Raw genomic sequence first — 19,588 nt, 5'->3', positions numbered from 1 at the left:
CAATGACTCCAAGCAGCAAACCAACAAAAGCCCACATTATGGTGCAATGAAATACTTCTTGCCTGCTCCTTAACTGATTCACAATCCAAGGAAAGATTTTGTCCAAGTCAGCTAACAATTAGTCTCCAAGATTTGGGGGGCCACACCCCAAAAAGTGCTCAGGGGTTACTCCTGACTTGCTCTGAACTCCGAAATCATTCCTGGCAGGTTTGGAGGACCATGAGTCTTTTAAGAAAACTTCCCCAAATGATCTTTTACCTGAAAATCCTCTTGGCATCTTGTCCCAGAGGTGTGTCTGCTAAAACCTTAGTTCCTGTTGTGGTTCCCTCCAAATTCCTTCTGTGTTGTTCTTTCCTCTTTAGAGGAAATGATCTGTCAGACTGCCATGCTCTACTGTTCAGAGGGACTTCAAACTTGAGATGCTCCTGAGCAGGTCAGCTCCAGTTTATTTCTAGTCTGACCATTTATTTATTCTCTCCTTCCCTCTGTCCTTCCATCCATCCTTCAACAATCTTACTTATTGAATTTCACCATTTTAGAGGTCCCAGTAAGCCTGGTGCCTGCCACAGGCAGACATCCAATGGATGCTAATTGCTGTGATTATTCAAGGAACTAAGCAACTGTCTTGGGGAGTTTCTGATGATAATTCAGACTTAGCACCCGGCATTTCAGGAATTTGTCTCTTGGGATAAAGTCATACACAAAAATGCTTTACCAGATAGAGTCAACAAGGGGCAGAAGAAATATTTTAGAACTTTTAGACCCATACTTGAAAATAGAAGTCATCAGAAAGAATCTTTTGCAGTTTGATAATCCAATCAGCAATATAACTTTCTGTATATATTTCCAAAAATTTTTTGGAATCAACAAAATTTAATTTTATAAAATTCAATCATAATGTTTGGCTCTTTGAGTATTTTCTATCTCACTGGTTTTGTTTCTTGCCCCATACAAAGTAGACATTAATCTTCTTTTTACTCTGTCATTACACTTAATTTTGCAGGGCCAGAGAGATAGCACAGCGGTAGGTCCATTTGCTTTGCATGTGGCTGACCTAGGACAGACCTGGGTTCAATTCTCGGCATCCCATATGGTCCTCCGAGCCTGCCAGGAGTGATTTCTGAGCACAGAGCCAAGAGAAACCCCTGAGTGCTGCCAGGTGTGCCCCACCCCCCACCCCCCCAAATAAACCACCAAAACAAAAACCTCCCTTAATTTTGCTGTAAAAGAAAAAAAAAGTTAAGAAGAAATCTTGGGATATATTCATGAATCCTTTTACAGATTACATTTTCTGAGAGCCCAAATGTTTGGTCTAAAAGTCTGTGTATAAAAATACACAGAAATTTGAAACATACTGCTCCGCTCCTCTCTGGAAACGAGTTTCATTCCCAGCCGTGTTGTGTGTGTGTGTTACAAATACTCACACTCCCTCCTGAGAACTGCCCACTAACTATAGCAAGAGTGTTGTTCAAGAGGATGGATCTGCTTCCATGGCCTTTTAATTCTTTTGTAAAATTGCCTTATGTGCCTGTTGCGTTTATGTTTTATTCCTTTGGGGGAGTTAGTCATTTATTCTTTTCTTCAAGAGAAAACCCCCAAAAAGTGCTCTGTGGGCCTCCTAGAAACATTTGGGCTTGACTGTTTAATGTTCAGACCTAAGGTGTCAGGCTCTACCAGAGCTACTGAGGTGGTGCAGGAGAATAAGGGAACCCTCCTGGATGTCTTGAAGTCCTGGGGGTCCATGTGTTACTGGGGATCAAACTGGGATTCTGTACATGCAAAGTTTATTTCTGATTGCTATCCTATCTCCCCACTGCTGCTATCATTTTTTATTCATTTGTAAATACTCTAATCTTGGTTATTCCCAACATCATTATTATTATCACACCTTAATTATTTAAATGTAGTAAGTATGTATGAATAATTAATTATTCTGTCTGAACCACACCACGATATTGGCAGTACATAATATGCATACATCTTCATACATGTTTCTGTTCGGATGTATGAAAGACATACACTTTCTGGGCCAGAGAAATACTTCAGTCGGTAGGCTATTTGTCTTGCACAAACAGACCCAGGTTCATTCCCAGGCCCAGTATATGATCCCCTGAACCTCCCTGGAGTGATTCCTGAGCACAGAACCAGGAGTAAGCCCTAAACATCGGTAGATGTGGCCCCAAAACAAAGACAATACAATAAACTCATACACTTTCTTTTACCTTTCTTTTCTGGTTTTTGGGCAAAACTGGCTCAGGGGCTCCTGGCTCTATGCTCAGAAATTACTCCTGGCAGCCTTAGGGAACCATATGTGGATCAAACTTTGGTAGTCTGTGAGCAAGACAAACATCCTCCCTGCTCTACTATCACTCTGGCCCCCAAAGTCATATGCTTTCAAGTATTATGTATAATGTGAGTATTTCTCGAGTGTAGACTCTGGTCTCTGTTTTTTTAGCATGTGGTAGCAGGACTTGCTTTGAGAACATGGATATCTTCATAGTCCACCCCTTATGTGATGGTAGCCTGTTAGCTTTGTGCATGATCTAGTCAGTGGACTGTCCTTTCATATGAAAGAAAATTTTGTGCTCTTGGCAACTCAAGAGCTGCCTAGGAAGAATGACATCAGTGAAAGGAACCTTTACTGACCTCATAGGAGGTTAGAAACGTTTGACTGCCTGGTGGAAAACAGTTTTCTTGGCAAGCACCCTGCAGCACTACTGACTTCATGATACTAGTTCTGTGAGAGGAAAGTGTCTTCCTGGGCTTCAGCTGTGGGAATGGGGGTGAGAATGTGTGTAGTGAACATTGGATTGTTGCCATGAGTGCGAGCCAGTTCCTTGATGAGGTCTCCCCTTACACCTGCCACTGCTCCAGAAAAAGCCTCTGAGAGTTCCCTCCTGCACCAGAATCTGGGATTCTTTACTGGATTGGGGAGTAAGCAACATGCAAGTGTTTTACTTTACTTATGCAATCAACCGTGCACAGAAACTCTGAAAGGTAATGGGTATAACAAACCACAAAGAGTGAGGAAGAGCAGTGAGGGCAGAGAATGGCATTTAGGACAATGAGCTGGAAATGATCTGGAAAAGAATGGGGTGCCAAAAGGAGATAAAGTGATAAGCATGATACCCCTCAGTAAGAATATTGTAAATGAGAGAGAGAGGGAGGGAGGGGGGAGAGAGAGAGGGAGAGAAATGGAAGAGAGAGAGGGAGAGAGATGGGAGAGAGATGGGAGAGAGAGAGGGAGAGAGATGGGAGAGAGAGAGGGAGAGAGATGAGAGAGATGAGAGAGAGAGAGAGAGAGAGAGAGAGAGAGAGAGAGAGAGAGAGAGAGAGAGAGAGAACAAGGAAACATATCTGTCCCGGGGGAATAGGGGAGAGGGAAACTGGGGACATTGGTGGCAGGAAATGTGCACTGGTGAATGGTGTTGGACACTGCATGACTGAAAGTCAATCATGAACAACTTCGCAATTGTGAAAAATATAAACAACTGTGTTATGAACAACCTTTTCCAAGTAGTAGTGTTTAAATTGAGTCATCAGAAAAAGAAGAAACTCCTCAATCTCCAAAAGGAAGACTTTTATTTGAGGGGGGGAGCTCCAACTCAGGTCTTATTCTTGGTTGTGAACTCAGGGATCACTCCTAGCAGTGCTTGGAGACCATATGGGGTGCCAGAGATTGAAGGTGGATTAGTCAAATGTAAGGCAAGTCTCTCATCAACTCTACTATCTCCCTGAACCCGATTATCATTTTTGGCAAATCCCAAGCTTAGGCTGTGGCAGAGGTGGATTTAGGGGACATATGCTCATCAGTTTCAACGTTGTCCCCCACCTCTATTTCACATAGTGAGCCTGAGTCCTGGGACCAGTCTCTGTCACAATGGGGAAGCGATAGCTGAGAGTTTGCCAGGTGGTGTTGAGCCAGAGTGAGCTGGAGGCAAAGCAAGGAGGAGATGGACCACAAATGTTGGAGGTGGCACAGGGCTGCTCCCCAGAGCAAGATCAGGCTAGAGAAGTGAGAATTGTAAATCTGCCTGTTACAGACCAGGATCCCTATGCCCCAGGCCACATTGTCTTGGCCTTTATTTCTATCCTTTACTCAGGGCATGAAATTAGGCATGTGTTCAGAAGAAATTGGAAATGAGAAAAGAGGTTGAACTTGGTCCCTGTCCAACTGAAGGGCTGGGTGCCTCGGAGCTCTTCACCCCTGGAACATCTCCCAGCCTCTGATATTAGAGATGCTCTAGCAAACGCCTGGACAGAAGCTGCAAGGCTGGTGAACCATTTGAATCGGAAACGAAGGGTTATGGGGCAGGGGAATTGCACAACCGTTCCAGGAAAATGTTTCTGGCCTTCTGGGATATGGGAATCTATTTGGGTTTGTATTATTTTTTTTCCCACATATTTTTTTCTTTATCCGCAGAGCTGTCTGAAATGCAAACTCTGCACTAAGTCACATCTGCAAAAACCCCGAGTACTTTCTCACCTCCACAGTGTTCTTGTTTTCTGCTCCCCTGTTCTTGACATAGGAGAAAGTGGGATTCAGGAAGGGTCCCTATACCTGCCTCCCAGCCCCATTCCATGTCTCTCCTCAGTGATGCTCTCTAGGGCAAACGGGTAAAACCTCATTCTGGGAAGATGTGAAGTGGGTGAAGTGTAGGGCAAAGAAACCACTTTCTTCCCAACTGAGCTTGCTGCTGTTGTGGAAAATTCTAGGCTTGTTCTCAAGTGTTGCTAACAGAGGGATGTGTCTCCTATAGTAACTGCCACTGCCTCCCTTGTCCCTGTGTCTCTCTCCATGGGATTGCCCCAGAGGAGGAAAAACAAGGGGTCCCTAGACAGAGTTTTGAGTCATGGGGACTGAGCCTGCAGCCTTTCTGTCCTGTTCTGGGACTACAGTGACTTAGAGAACCAAAGGGAGAAAGTCTACTGGTCAATGCTTTTGGGCATCTGAGGCTGGGGACTTGTCTGTATGCATATGACATGTGATCCTTTCCTGCCAAAGTAGGTGTATATGGCGAGTAGTTTCTTAGCCCAGACTTTACCTCTCCATCCCATGCAATTTCCTAAAGTGGGGTAGACCCTCCCCAGTCCACTGCATTGATCCAGGTGGCAAGAATAACCTTGTATGCAATTTGGGTCATTTTCTATTTACTTCAAGAAGGGAAACTGATGAGAACATTTTGTTTCTACAAAGGAAATGGTAGGCCAGATAGTTTGGGGACCTGTAGCCTGGCATCTTGGAGATGATGCTGAAAATAAGAATCCAGCATAACATTCTCTCTATCACCCAAACTGTTCTCAACTTTCCCAAGTGCTCTCACTTTTTATCTCATGTCTCGGAGGAGCTGAGGTGGTTGTGCAAGCCAGATGCCTCAGTCTGCTGAGGTACTCATTCTCTGCTCCCCACTCCTACTCTCTATCTTGGCAAATCAGGCTGTGTCTGTGATCATTATTGTGGAGAGGATCATGGGAAGTTGTGGTGGAAAATGGCTGAGTTCAGGCTAAAGTTTTAGCCTTTCAAATGCTTGTGTGTAGGGCATGGGAAACGTAATGCTAAAGAACACTAGTCATCTGATATTTGCACCTCAACAATGCAAAGACAAGCTTCTTATTTTAGTTTCCCGAAATGATCTATATTCAATTTAAAAGTGAAATTCAAAAGATCTTTTTATCGAGAGAGGATCTCTTTTAGTATTTTGGTGAATCAAGTGTCTCTACTTTTTTTGGGTAATATTTTTATTTAAACACCATGTTTACAAACATGTTTGTAGTTAGACTTCAGTCGTAAAAAAACACCTCCCTTCACCAAGCAACATTCCCATCACCAATGCCCCCTATCTCCCTCCCCACTCCCACCTCTATTCCAGACATTTTAGTTCCCTCACACATTGACATTGTTAGATAGCTCTCAGTGCAGTTATTTCTCTAAGTGCACTCACCACTCTTCATATGGTGAGCCAGTCCTTCAGGCCCTCATCTCTGGGAATTATTTCAATAATGTCTGTTATTTTTATTAAAATCCATCAATAAGTGAAACTATTCTGTCTCTCTCTCTTGGACTTATTTAAATCAGCATAATAGATTTCATGTACATCCAGATATAGGAAAATTTCATGACTTCATCTCTCCTGACAGCTGTATAATATTCCATTGTATATATGTACTACAATTTCTTTAGCCATTCATCTGTTGAAGGGCATCTCGGTTGTTTCCAGATTCTGGCTATTGAAAATAGTGCTGCAATGAATATAGGTGTGAAAAGGGATTTTTGTATTGCGTTTTTTAATTCCTAGTGTGTATCTCTAGGAGTGGTATAGCTGAATTCAATTCTGAATCCAGAGCTCAATTTCAAGATTTTTGAGGAATCTCAATATCGTTTCCATAAGGGCTGGACTAGAAGGCATTCCCACCAGCAGTGAATGAAAGTTCCTTTCTCCCCACATCCCCACCAGCACTGAGTTCTTGTTCTTGTGCCAGTCTCTGTGGCATGAGATGGCGCCTTATTGTTGTTTTGATTTGCATTTCTCTGATGATTAGTGATGTGAAACATTTTTTCATGTGCCTTTTGGCCATTTGTATTTCTTCTTTTAGAAACTGTCTCTTCATTTCTTCACCTCATTTTTGATGGGGTTAGACTTTTTTTCTTGTTAAGTTCTGTCTGTAATTTGTATATCTTAGATATTAGCCCCTTATCTGATGTGTATTGAGTGAATAGCTTCTCCCATTCTCTGGGTGGCTTTTGTATTCTAGGCATTATTTCTTTTGAGGTGCAGAAGCTTCTCAATTTAAAATAGTTCCATCTGTTTTTCTCTGTTTCAACTTGTTTGGAGAGTGAAGTTTTGTCCTTGAAGATTCCTTTAGACTCAATGTCTTAGAGTGTTTTACCTATGTATTGTCAGGGCATCCAGATGGGAAAGGAAGAAGTCAAGCTCTCACTGTTTGCACATGACATGATATTATATTTAGAAAACCCAAAAGACTCTACCAAAAAGTTTCTAGAAACAAAATATTTATATAGCAAAATGTCAGGCTACAAAATTAACATGCAAAAATCAACCTTCTTATATATCAATAATGATAGAGAAGAAATGGACATCAAAAAAAGCCAGTTTAATTTACATTGGTGTCCCACAAACTCAAATATCTTGGAGTAAACTTAACTAAAGATGTGAAGGACCAATATAACGAAAACTGCAAAACTTTGCTTCAAGAAATAAAAGAGGAAAAGGGAGACAAATACCCTGCTCATGAATTGGAAAGATTAACATCAATAATGCCATTACTCCCCAAAGCATTGTAAAGATTTAATGCAATTCCTCTAAGGATACCCATGACATTCTTTAAAGAAGAGGATCAAACACTCCTGAAATTCATCTGGAACATTAAACAAAATAAACAAATAAACAATATAGCTAGAGATACCCTTGGGAAAAGGAATATGGAAGGCATCATTTTCCCCAACTTTAAACTCTAGTACAAAACTATAGTCATTAAAACAACATGGCATTGGAATAAAGGCAGACTCTTGGATCAGTGGAATAGAGAGTGATGGCTAACCTTTCTGAGCCCGAGTGCCCAAATTGACACACTATGCCTGGTCCTCCCAATGGCCAGTCTGGCCCTGTACCAGGTGAGCTGAAAAGCAGACACCAGCACACTCGCTTCCCACCATGCCGTATATCTTAATTCCGATTCCTTCCCACATGCCAGCTGCAAGGCCTTCACGTGTCACCGCTGGCATGTGTGCCATAGGTTCGCCATCGAGGGACTAGAGTATTCAGAGAATGTTTCCCAGATTTACAATCAACTAGACTTTGATGAGGGGCAATGAATGCAAAGTGGAGCAAGGAGAGCCTCTTTAACAAGTGGTGTTGGGACAACTGGTCAGCCACTTGCAAAAAACAATAATAATAAAAGTCTTTGACTGGAAGGGCAAAAAGAAGAGGATTTACCTGGATGGAGAAGTAGCAGGATAAAAGATGGCTGAAAGAAACTAGATGCAGGGCAAGTTAACAAGACCATGCTTAAATAGGTTTAATATTATAGGCCACACATGTTGGCCAGGGCAAATAAAGATGTTATCTCTCTGAAAGCCAGACTACATGTGAGTTTTCTACCCACCGCAATCACCTGAAATTGCTGGCCTGCCAGCTAGAGGGGTTTGGAGCCATGTGGCCTGGGATGGCAGAGAAATGTCCCTCCATCCATCCTGCTCCATCCATAATTAATTAAAAGAACAGGCCTGTTCAGTTGCAGTTGTCTTAACCAGACATCTGGAAATAGAATTAAGGCTTATTCTTAATTTTGTGCTCAGGGATCACTTCTGGTAGTGCTTGAGAGACCATCTGGGGTGCCAGGGATCAAACTAGGGTCAGCCAGTTGCAGGCAAGTGCTTTTAACCATGTACTATAGTTATGTTCCTCTTTCCCTCTTTTGGGGGAAACACCCCCAGGCTGTTCCTTGAGGCTTATTCCTGAATCTTTGCTCAAGGATCACTCCTAGCAGAGCTCAGGATCATATGGGGTGTTGTATATCAAACTTCATTTAGCAGTGCCTTACCTACTGCACTATCTCTCCAACCCTAACTTAATCTAGTTTCTGTGAAGATGTTTGAGAACAAAAGTTTTTGACTACTGTGTTCTCAGTTCCTATTTAACTTCTTTCTTTCTTTCTTTACTTATTTTGTTTATTTGGGCCACAGCCGGTGATGCTCAGGGGTTACTCCTGGCTATACACTCAGAAATTGCTTCTAGCTCAGGGTACCATATGGGATGCCAGGAATCAAAGGTAGGTCCTTCCTGGTTCAGCTGTTTGCAAGGCAAATACCCTACCACTGTGCTATCACGCTGGCTCCGCTATTTAACGTTTCTTATTCATCATTATCTATGGGCCAGTCAACTGAGACTGATAATAGTTTAGAGACAATGGCTATTTACCAGACAGCAGTTTCCCAGACCCTGTGCAGAGGACTGTGAAAAATGGGTTTGGGGACTCCACTTATACATGGAAGAAGAATTCATCCCCCTAACATTTTGCCTGATTCTCTGGTTGGCTCTGCACTTTTTGCTGTGTGCTATTCTGTGAGTAGTGTTGTATTTCTCTAACAGAAATGGCACTAATCAACCATTCTTGGTGAGGCAGTAAATAAACTGAGCACCTCAAAGTTTTCATTTAATTCCACTTTTGTGTAAGTTTCCAGGCTCCTTGCCTCCTGTACCTGTTGATCCAGGAAGTTTGTATCTCGGGAAGTTTGGGGTCTGTCCAACTGAGTGTGATATAAGAGGGGTTCATATGTTGGAGTTCTGGGTTAGAATTGATTTCAGAGTTGAATGCATGATAAGGATAATGAGTAGTGAGTACTGAACAGATAGATAGTTGCCTTCAATGAGATCTTGATTGGATCACCAAACTGGCAGGGAGAATTCTGTGTTGGGACAGAGATATCACTGTCACCTCTCATTAGGCAATGTCACATCCCCTCATGGTTACAATACAGCTCTAATGATCCCACTAGAGGTATCTCTCAGGGTCCTTGCAAGCAACATCTTCCCCTCCCCCCAATAATTGGAGATTCAAGGTGCTTTCTTTTCTGTTAAGGAGAAAGAAAAATATCTAGCATATTCATGCTCTCTTAAAAGAAGTAAGGCTGGATGATTTTCAACATGGTATTGGTGCAATTTTAAGCAATTTTGTTGAATTGTTACAGATAGATTGTGGAGAGATAAAATTGATAAAATACTATTTGGCACAGAAAGCACAAAATCTTTCTGATAACACCAACATCAACAAAATCACGCTCACATTTTGGTAACTTTATTCCTCATGAGTTTTAACATGAATACTGAAGTTTTACAAGTACAGGACTATAACTGGATTGCTTCTTTTCCTACCATTTACACATGTATAGATAACATAATTCTCTATCATAGTCTTCTTCAGAAGAGTATACCAGATACCATGATTGATTTAACTGGTCTGTCTCGTTGTACATTTAACTTCTGTTTTCTTGTCACAGAATCTAGCATTGATTTTGCTTCTTTAGGAGTCCTCTTTGTCATAGGGTAATTAATAACAATGTAATTGTTGCTTAAAAAGAGTTAAAGAATTTTTCTTTTTGGTTTTTGGGCTACACCCGGCGTTGCTCAGGGCTTACTCCTGGCTGTCTGCTCAGAAATAGCTCCTGGCAGGCACGGGGGACCATATGGGACACCGGGATTCGAACCAACCACCTTTGGTCCTGGATCAGTTGCTTGCCAGGCAAACGCCGCTGTGCTATCTCTCTGGGCCCAGAGTCGAAGAATTTTTAAAGTGTTTGGAGTACAGACTCCAAACAAGCCCTTTGCCAGAGTTGAACCAGGTTACAATTTCACATATAAAATGTAGATTTTGCCTGTTAATCTTTTTATATTGAATTCTAAAACTTTACATAGATAAAAAACACCATAACTTTTAAAAATCATTTACAGGGTTGAACCTTTTATTTTAAACATTTTTAATAAATAATAAATTAGTATTATTTTAATAAATAATATATAAATAAATCAGTCATTTTCTTTTAGGCATAAGTTCATATTTTTCCATTTTTATGGAATATTTTTCCCTAATTTATTCTTTTATATATTAAGGCTATTAAACTTGCTATGAATAAGTATCATTATTATAAATATTGTAAATATTCATTTTACTTATTTAGAGGAATCTAAGATAAACATGTTATTTGGGTATACTTTATCAAACAATCAACCAATTTTGAGTGCATTGCTGAAGAACTTTTTATTTTATTAAAGCACCCCGATTTACAATTATTCATAGTTGAGTTTTACTATTAAATGATATTTTAGTAAATTTTAAAAATGTTTCACTATCATCCCCACTTGTTTTAGAATGTTTTAATCACCCTAGAATGAAACTTCCAGAATTAACTTCTGTTATGTATTTATTCTTCTGAAAATACTTTGCTTTTCAACTAATTTCATTTCCCAATCCTGGTAAATAGTGTACACTTTCTAAAACTATTGTTAATCTTCCAGATACTAGATGATCTAGCAGCTCCTGTAGATCTGAAGATAACATCTATCTGAAAGCAGGCAGATAAATTTGTGACATAAAATTTCTCTATCACAACTTCTCTTTGTCAGAATGTTTTTTAGCATTGATTCATAATTTCTCTGCATTTGTGAGCACTGTGATAATAGAAGGCCTTTCTGGTTCTGCCTTCCTATTTTGAATGACTCACTTTTTTTTTTTACTGGCTGGTCATAGTTTAAAAAAATTTTTTTTTCTTGTAGTTTAATAGTTTTGTGGGCCTTTATTTTATTTTTTTAAGTGAATCATTGAATTAAGAATTACAGAGTATTCATGACTGAGTTTCAATTCCAACAACAATCCCTTTACCAGTTTACTTCTCTCCACCAATATTCCCAATGTAGGTCTCCTTTAACTTATTTTAAGGAGAACTAAAGCTCCTTATGTTCTAGTTATGCAATTGCTGTTTACCTTAGGAGTGATAGTTCTAGTATATATTTGCTTATGCCATTTTTCCTATTTGTTTTGAATTCTCCAGGAATTCAGTCAACATTTCTCCAAGGTGGGCTTTCAAGTCTCTGATTTCTACAACCAGAATTCCTTTAATTTCTATAGCCTTTCCACACACCCCGCCATTTTTGCTTTTATCTGACCACCAAACAGATCCCCTACATCATCTAATCAGGTGTCCATTTCCCATGTGTACTTTACTTCTGCTGTTTCGTTTGCTTGGATTTTGTTTGTTTAAATTCTTCTATTTTATTTTAATTTTCTTGACTCTATTCTTTTCTCTTGCAATTGTGTTATTGCCATTAATTTCATATTAATATCATAATATTAGCCTCATTAAGATTTATGTTAATTAATATTAATATATATGTTTAGAGTTATTTCTCTACTTACTTTGTTCTTACCATATAGGGGAAATGTTGCTGTGCATTTATTACTTCTAGTCTGGTTTCTAATATCTGCTAAGTCATCCCCAGAAGTGGTATCTTCTATCTCCTTTCACTGGCTGATGTTCTGGCTCTCTGAACATGGACAGACCAGAGTTACCAGTAGCACGCTAGCAATGTGCATTTGGCTGGTAGATTGTCTCTACCAAAGGGGATTGCCATGTGATACCATCAAGTCTCCTCCATGTTGTGGTTACTGCTTATATGTGGAAGAGGTGAAGATAAAGGTCCAGGAACAGAAGTTGAGGTTGAGCAAAAGGGGGGGTAGTTTGAAGTTTCTGTCTTCTGGTTCCTTTCTCTTAGGGTGCACAGACTCTTGGCCTTTCCTTAGAAAGACTTTATGAAGAGCTGACATCCCAGCAGTTGTTGTCTTAATTCAACCTCTTCTGTTCCATATTCCTCATCACTTACTCTCTGATTCTAGTATTCTGCTGTAGTCAATTTTGGATCAGCTAGTACATTTTTTGTTTGTTTGTTTCTTTGGGCTCTACCCAGTGACACTCAGGGGTTACGCCTAGCTGTGTGCTCAGAAATTGCTCCTGGCTTGGGGGACTATATGGGACGCTGGGGGATAGAACTGCAGTCTGGCCCCAATATTTTAAAATTCTCTTTCTAAGTCTTTTTCGCTTCTAAGGAGAACTCAGAAACATCTGTATTAGGGATTTTTGGGGTGATATCCTTAAAACCAAAAGCATCATATTTATGGTGACTTATGAAAAGTTTTATATGGTTTGGCAGTTTGTGAAGACTTTATTTAAAACAAGGTTTATAGTATATAACTTTTGGGGGTCCAGAGCAATAGTCAGAGGGTAGAATGCTTGCTGAGCATGCTGCTGATCTTGGTTTGATTCCTGGGACCTCATGTGGTCCCCAGTACACCAGTACTAATCCCTGAGCCAGAGTCAGAAGTAACCTCTGAGCATCAATGGGTATGGCTCCAAAATAACAACAACAAATAAAACCAAACAAAGAACTTTTATATCTGAGCAGTCTTTTATTTTACTTATTTGGGAAAACATTGCATGTTTGAGGTTTTTAACTGTTAAGGTGCGTAAAAATTTCTTTTCTTTGGGAATCCAAGATCAGAATGCTGAACTGTTGCCATTTGAAAGCCAAGGTTTTGTTCTCTTGATGCTAAGAAAAACCTGGTTTTGTTATTGTTGTTTGTTTTGTTTTGTTTTAAATGTTCCCAGTGGTGGTAGTAGTGATTAAAATGAAAGTAATTGATGTTTGTTGATGTTACTTATTAACTAAATTCCATATTAAAGCTTCTCATGCAGTAACATTATTTTCAGAACAATTCTAAGATGTTGTTGTTGTTGTTGTTTTTCTTGTATCTTCAGCTCAATGCTGAAGATTTTAGAATTTACATGTGTCAGAGTTAGGATTGAGATCTAATTGTTTGACTTGGAATCCACACCTCTAAATCCTCATGTAGAACTGTTTATATGTCAAAGTAACCACTCTTCACGCTACCCAACCCTCCTTGTAGGGTTCAATGCAGAACCTCAGATTATGTGTTTGATTTTTATTAAGTCATCTCTTATTTATGAATTCAAGAGCTGAAGATGGTATTTAAGATATTCACACATTTTCTCTTTCTCATTTTGCCTTGCATCCCCTATTTTGATTCTTTTTTTCTTTCTATTTCAAGGCTGGGATTGACCCCAGGGCCTTATGCATTAGAGGTGCATAAGCTATCACTGAAAAATATCTTGGACACTTTGTTATTTTTGAATCACAATTAGATGTTAGTTTTCTAAATAGGAAAAATTCATACGTACTCAGTTCCTGTTTACATGTATTTTTTGTGTGTTCTGATACTTAATGTGTTATCTTTCCTGTAAAATAAGGCTGTTTGTACTCAGAGTTAAAGGGCCAATGACTGAGCTAATAAATGTAGGTTACTTGGTGCCTGGAAAATTATATTGATATTTTTATAAGTAGCATATAATGAAATGGTCAGTTTTTTTAATAGCCTTTTACACTTTTTAATTTTTATGAACTAGATAGATCCTAGGTAAGGTTGGCCAACTTGATGAGGCAAAAGTTTTAGCAAGAGTTTTTTGCTGCCACCAGCAACTTACCACTAGTATCTTGTTTTAAAGATTCTCTTAAATTGTAAAACGATCTTAGGCATCATCCTATGACCTGTGTAAATACTAACATCTCTAGTTAGAGAGGCCTTATTTTATCATCCACAACTGAGTGGAGAGTTGCCTGGAGCCATAAAAAAGACCTTGGGGTGTGAAAATGAGTGTATATGGAGCCTTTAGTTGGTCTCATGACAGTATGCTTCAAGGGCAAAGAAACCCAGTGCCTCTTAGGCCAAGGGGATTTCTGTTCTAATTTCCCCAATACTTACTGTGCCTTTGCAAAACAAAACAAAACAAAATAATAAGAAGAAATAAACATTTTTATGTAGTTGCTGGTTTGGGTTTTTTGACTTTTTTATTTTTGTTTGTTGCTTGTTTGTTTTTCATAGTTGCTAGTTTGGGTTTATTGTTTGTTCCTTTTTTGCTTTCTGTTGCTATTGTTGTTGCTTTGTTGTTTTTTGTTTTTGTTTGTTTTGTTACATTTTTCTTCTTATTTCCCCTTTTTCTTCTAAATAGATATTTATAACACATAGATGAACTCCTCTCAGTTTTTTCTTTTCCTTTTTTTTTTTTTTTTTGGTTTTTGGGCTACACCTGGCGGTGCTCAGGGGTTACTCCTGGCTGTCTGCTCAGAAATAGCTCCTGGCAGGCACAGGGGACCATATGGGACACCGGGATTCGAACCAACCACCTTTGGTCCTGGATAGGTTGCTTGCAAGGCAAACGCCACTGTGCTATCTCTCCAGGCCCTTTTCTTTTCCTTTTTATCTCTAACAGAACCACATAATTTCAATCACCTTATTCAGCCTCATAAGTTGAAGGGCAAAATAGATGGTACCAAGACCAGACAGTAGTACGAAGTTTTAGTGGAAATAAAAATGATCAGACTTGAACACCAAACCCAAAGTCAATGACAACAGAATCAATACCCAATCTACAACAGGCTGTACAAGTGGAGATCAGTTACACTAGCATTTGGGGGGATAAAGGAGGGAGATATGGAATGCATGCTGGGAACAGGGGTAGAGGGAGGACAACAATAGTGGTGGGATTGCCTCTCATTTATTGTCACTGTGTACCTTAACTCTCATTGTGAAAGATTTGTAATTCACTATAACCACAATAAAAAAAATTGTAAAACATGATGTTTCTGCTCTTTGAGGTCCCCAATGTTTGTACATGCTTACATAAATGAGCCACTAGGGGCACCCTGCTCATTTGTTTGCTTCCCCTCTTGTCCAGCATAACTCATTTATTTGCAGGAATGATCCAAGAAAAAGTGAGTTTTGGTTTTCTTTGCCCTAGTTGTTAACCAACTTGCAGAAATGTGAAGACTTAGGCTAGAAGTTAGTATACAGAAAGGACATATGGAGAATTTTCACACCAGAACTGACAGTTGTCAAATGAAATTGCAGAACTGACAATTGTCAAATGGAATTGCTGCTATTTATTGGGTGCTAAATTTTCACCCAACCATGTTCAGGTTTATTGTCTTTGTCACATTTATATTCATCAAGTTGTATGGAGGAAGGAAAATGTGTGGTGAGAAGGGCCACAGGTGTCAAGACTGTGCCCTTAGCATCTGGCCTTTTGTAAGGGTCAGTGAATGTGGCATCTCGAAGAAATGTAATTGCATCTGAAAGTTGTTGTAATCCCCTTCTTGTTTTTAAGCTTTGAAATACAGATATAGGTGTTTATGTTGTCATAGAATGGAATAAAATTTGTGAACTTGTGTTTTTATATAGAACTTGTGTTTATATTTCTTAGAATTGTAGCATGCTTAGTAGAAGTACTTGGGATAAAAATTCTAGATCCTGGTTCTGGGCAGGTAGATCCTGAGCACCTTTTGGCCACTACCAAACAAGAAGAGAAGTTCTAGGTCTTAAGATATGCATCTTGTCTGCAATACTTTGAGCAATTATATTTTGGATCTAGTTTTAAACTCTTTATCTATAAAATCAGGGAAATTAAGGGCCAGAATGATAGTGCAGCAGTAGGGCATTTACCTTGCACACAGCTGACCCAGGATGGACCTCGGTTCAATCCCCATCATCCCATATGATTCCTTAAGCCAGGAGCAATTTTTGAGTGCATATACAGGAGTAACCCCTGAGTTTCACTGGGTGTGGACCAAAATAAAAAAAAATCAGGGAAATTAATGCAATTAGTAGTTTAACATGGTTTTGTAGAATCTTAAGGCCTAGTACAAGTGGTTAAGGAATTAGGCAACTGTTTTGTGAAAAAAATCAGTTCTACTATAATGTATATATTGTTTGTGTTATCAGTAACCATGAATGACCAAAAAAGTTATTTGTGATTGGTTTTCAGGCATAAAGTGTTCCAACACCAATCCCTTTTCCAGTGTCCACTTCCCTCGACAAATTCCCCTCTCATCATTTTCCTCTCACCAGTCTGCTTCTATAAGAGGTGCTTTATATAACTACACCTCTCTCTCATTTTCTTTCTTTGCTTCTTCCTTCCTTCCTTCCTTCCTTCCTTCCTTCCTTCCTTCCTTCCTTCCTTCCTTCCTTCCTTCCTTCCTTCCTTCCTTCCTTCCTTCCTCCCCCACTCTCTCCCTCTCTATCTATCTATCTATCTATCTATCTATCTATCTATCTATCTATCTATCTATCTATCATCTATCTATCTTTTATCATCTATTGTCTACCTATGTTTTGCTCTGTGGTTTGCTGTATTGTTGCTGACAGTTTCATACCTAACACTTTCCCACCTTTTACACCATCTCCTCCTCCTGATCGATTGCTTCCCTTCACCATAGATGTTGCCCTCTCCCTGTCCTGTGTCCCCAAGCTTTTTTAGGTGGCATTGTTCTTACTGATACCAGTCCTATGTCCTTGGGTTCCACTGTCTTTGGGTATCACTATTGCACCATTATGTTTCTTTTTATCCCATAGATAATAGATAATAGATCATTGTGTGTTGGTCTTTCTCTTATTAACCAACTTCACTCGGCATGATACTCTCCAGGTTCCTCCATGTAGGAGCAAATTGCATTACTTTATAAAAGATCCTATTTTTTTCTCTTTGGTTTGTGGGCCCCACCAGTGGTGCTGAAGGCTTATCTCTGATTGCCTTACTCTTGATTGTGGTCAAGGGACCATATGTTGTGCCAGGGATAGAATCTGGGTTGGCATGTGCATGGCAAACTCTGTTCATGCTGTTTAATAAGCAATTATAAACGTGTGTTGCAAGATCAGCTATTTTTCTAGTGTATACTGGAATAAGATTTCTGCTATTTCAGTTTATTTCAAAAAGCATCCTGAGATTTTAGAGTGAATAGTAAAGTTCCTCTAATTTATCCCTGCTTATAAATACCAAAGCATGTTTCTAATTGTGGTAACAGTATGTATGACAGGGGTCAAAGAAATTGTGCAGTGGATAGGGCACTTGCCTTGTATGCTGCTGACCTGGGTTCTATCCCTGGCATCCCATATGGTACCATGAGTGCCACGTGGAGTCATTCCTGAGTGCAGAGCCAGGAATAACTCTTGAGAATTTTGGCCAAACAGGGAGTGGCAAAACAAATAAACCTCCCTCAAAAAGGAGAAATAGTAGTCATGACAGAGAAATACATTGGGTAGGTGCTGAAGCTGATCTAATGCCCTTCAATTTGAGATTTTATGTTCAGCTAAAGATAACCAATTGTTCTTTATAAACTTTATAATATATACAACATTTCTCACTTTGAAATTAAATTGAACTAATTATATCCCATTATAATTTATATCGTTATGGGGTTCTGAGGCAAATTTTATTTGAATAAAATGTTTATGTGTTAAAACAAAAGATTGGTGCCCCATTTTTCTAAGTCTCCTTCCAGTTTTTGAAACTCAAGAGCCAGAGATGTGATTCCTTGGGTACAACATTTACTTGCATGTATGAAAGCCTGCAAAAAGTAAAAAAGCAAAAAAAAAAAAAAAAAAAAAGAACAAAAACACTTAAGAGTTAAGAGTTAACTTTTAACTTTAGGGACCAGGAGGAAAAATCAGGGGTCAATTGTTTAGGATAACACTGTTATAGAAAGTTTTGAGTTTGATCCCCTAAACACTGTTTGGAAAGAACTCCCCAACTCCCACCTTAGCATCAGTAATTTAATTATTTAATTTCAAGAAGTTGGAGAGTTTCTCCAGACTGCACAGGAGTCTGTTTAGCTACCACACATTTTAACAGTAAAAAGATTTGTCATTCTGCTGCCTTTTGGTGTACATGGATATACACAAACCAACCCCGCTTCTTAGGCAACGAGAGGAGTGTGTGTGCTGTTTTGAGAGTTCCAGAAAAGAGGCAGCAGCATGAACAGGTGGTCGAAGACATGATCATCTTCAGGAAATCAGCTCTGTGGTGGTACCAGGAATCCATGATTTCTGATCTGAGCACTCCCACGTTTGAGTTCTCTGAACTTAGCTGCCTTCACAACCATGGTGTTGTGATTAGTTGATACAACTAATGTTCATGACTCACTCAGGTTCATGTTGACTATAGACACAATCAGAGCTGCAGTACCCCTACCCCCACCCTCATCTGCTGCAGTGTTCTCTGAGGAGAGAATTCACAGATCACCTTCTGGTTTTCAAGGATATTCTCCTCTGACCATCATCAAATTCAACAGCCTGGACTCTGAAATGACTTTTTCCCTAGCAAACCAGTGCCGGGATACATAAAGGAAATGACGAGACTCAGTAATCCAGTTGCATGCTTCCCAGACTGATAATCCTATCTTCATTCAGGAAATAGTTGTGGGCTGACCTTTGTCTTTTGGTGTATCCTCAACTTGCTCTCAGAAGTATTGTATTTACAGGAAGTTCTTAGTCTATGTTTATACAATGGCTCAAAGTACTGGACCCAAGACCTTTACCAATTAATTAATGTAATTTTTTTTTTAATTGTGGCCTTCCGTTGGGGTTAGTCTCTGCTTGTTTCTGGGAGGTTTCCTCTAGGGTGCTCATTGGACCCTATTGGATTAAGTATCAAGTTTGCAAGTGCTCTTGCAAGCACTGTACAGTCTTTGAAGTTACGGCTCACATTTCTGACTTTCAGAAATTTATTTTTATGGATAGATTTGTTTTGCCAACTACTGGTTATTTAATTCCCTGGTTTGGGGGAATTCACCTAGTCAAGCAGGGTATTTTCTGTGTCCTTTACCGATGTCTGTCTGGCACAACTGTCACAACTACTATGACTACTGTTCTTTTTGCATATTATAGTATGGAATGTTGATGGGTATGATCCATATCAAAGCAGATGACTTAACTTCATTGCCAGGTGGTTTAAAACAGGCACTTTCTGTTTAAAAACCCTCAGTGATAGTTCATATTCAATAAGATACTACAGATTCTACTCATATTTTATATCTAATACCATAGGGTTAATGAGCATGTGACCAATGCTTGATGTACACTTGTTGAAATGTAATAGTCTATTTGATTTTGTTCAATATTTCCTCTTCTTTTATACTATTTACTATTATACTATTACATTGCTAATAAA

Source organism: Suncus etruscus, chromosome 13, assembly GCF_024139225.1.
Source record: "Suncus etruscus isolate mSunEtr1 chromosome 13, mSunEtr1.pri.cur, whole genome shotgun sequence".
Taxonomy (NCBI): Eukaryota; Metazoa; Chordata; class Mammalia; order Eulipotyphla; family Soricidae; genus Suncus; species Suncus etruscus.
The sequence above is the reverse complement of the archived record's forward strand: the minus strand, read 5'-3'. Positions refer to the sequence as shown.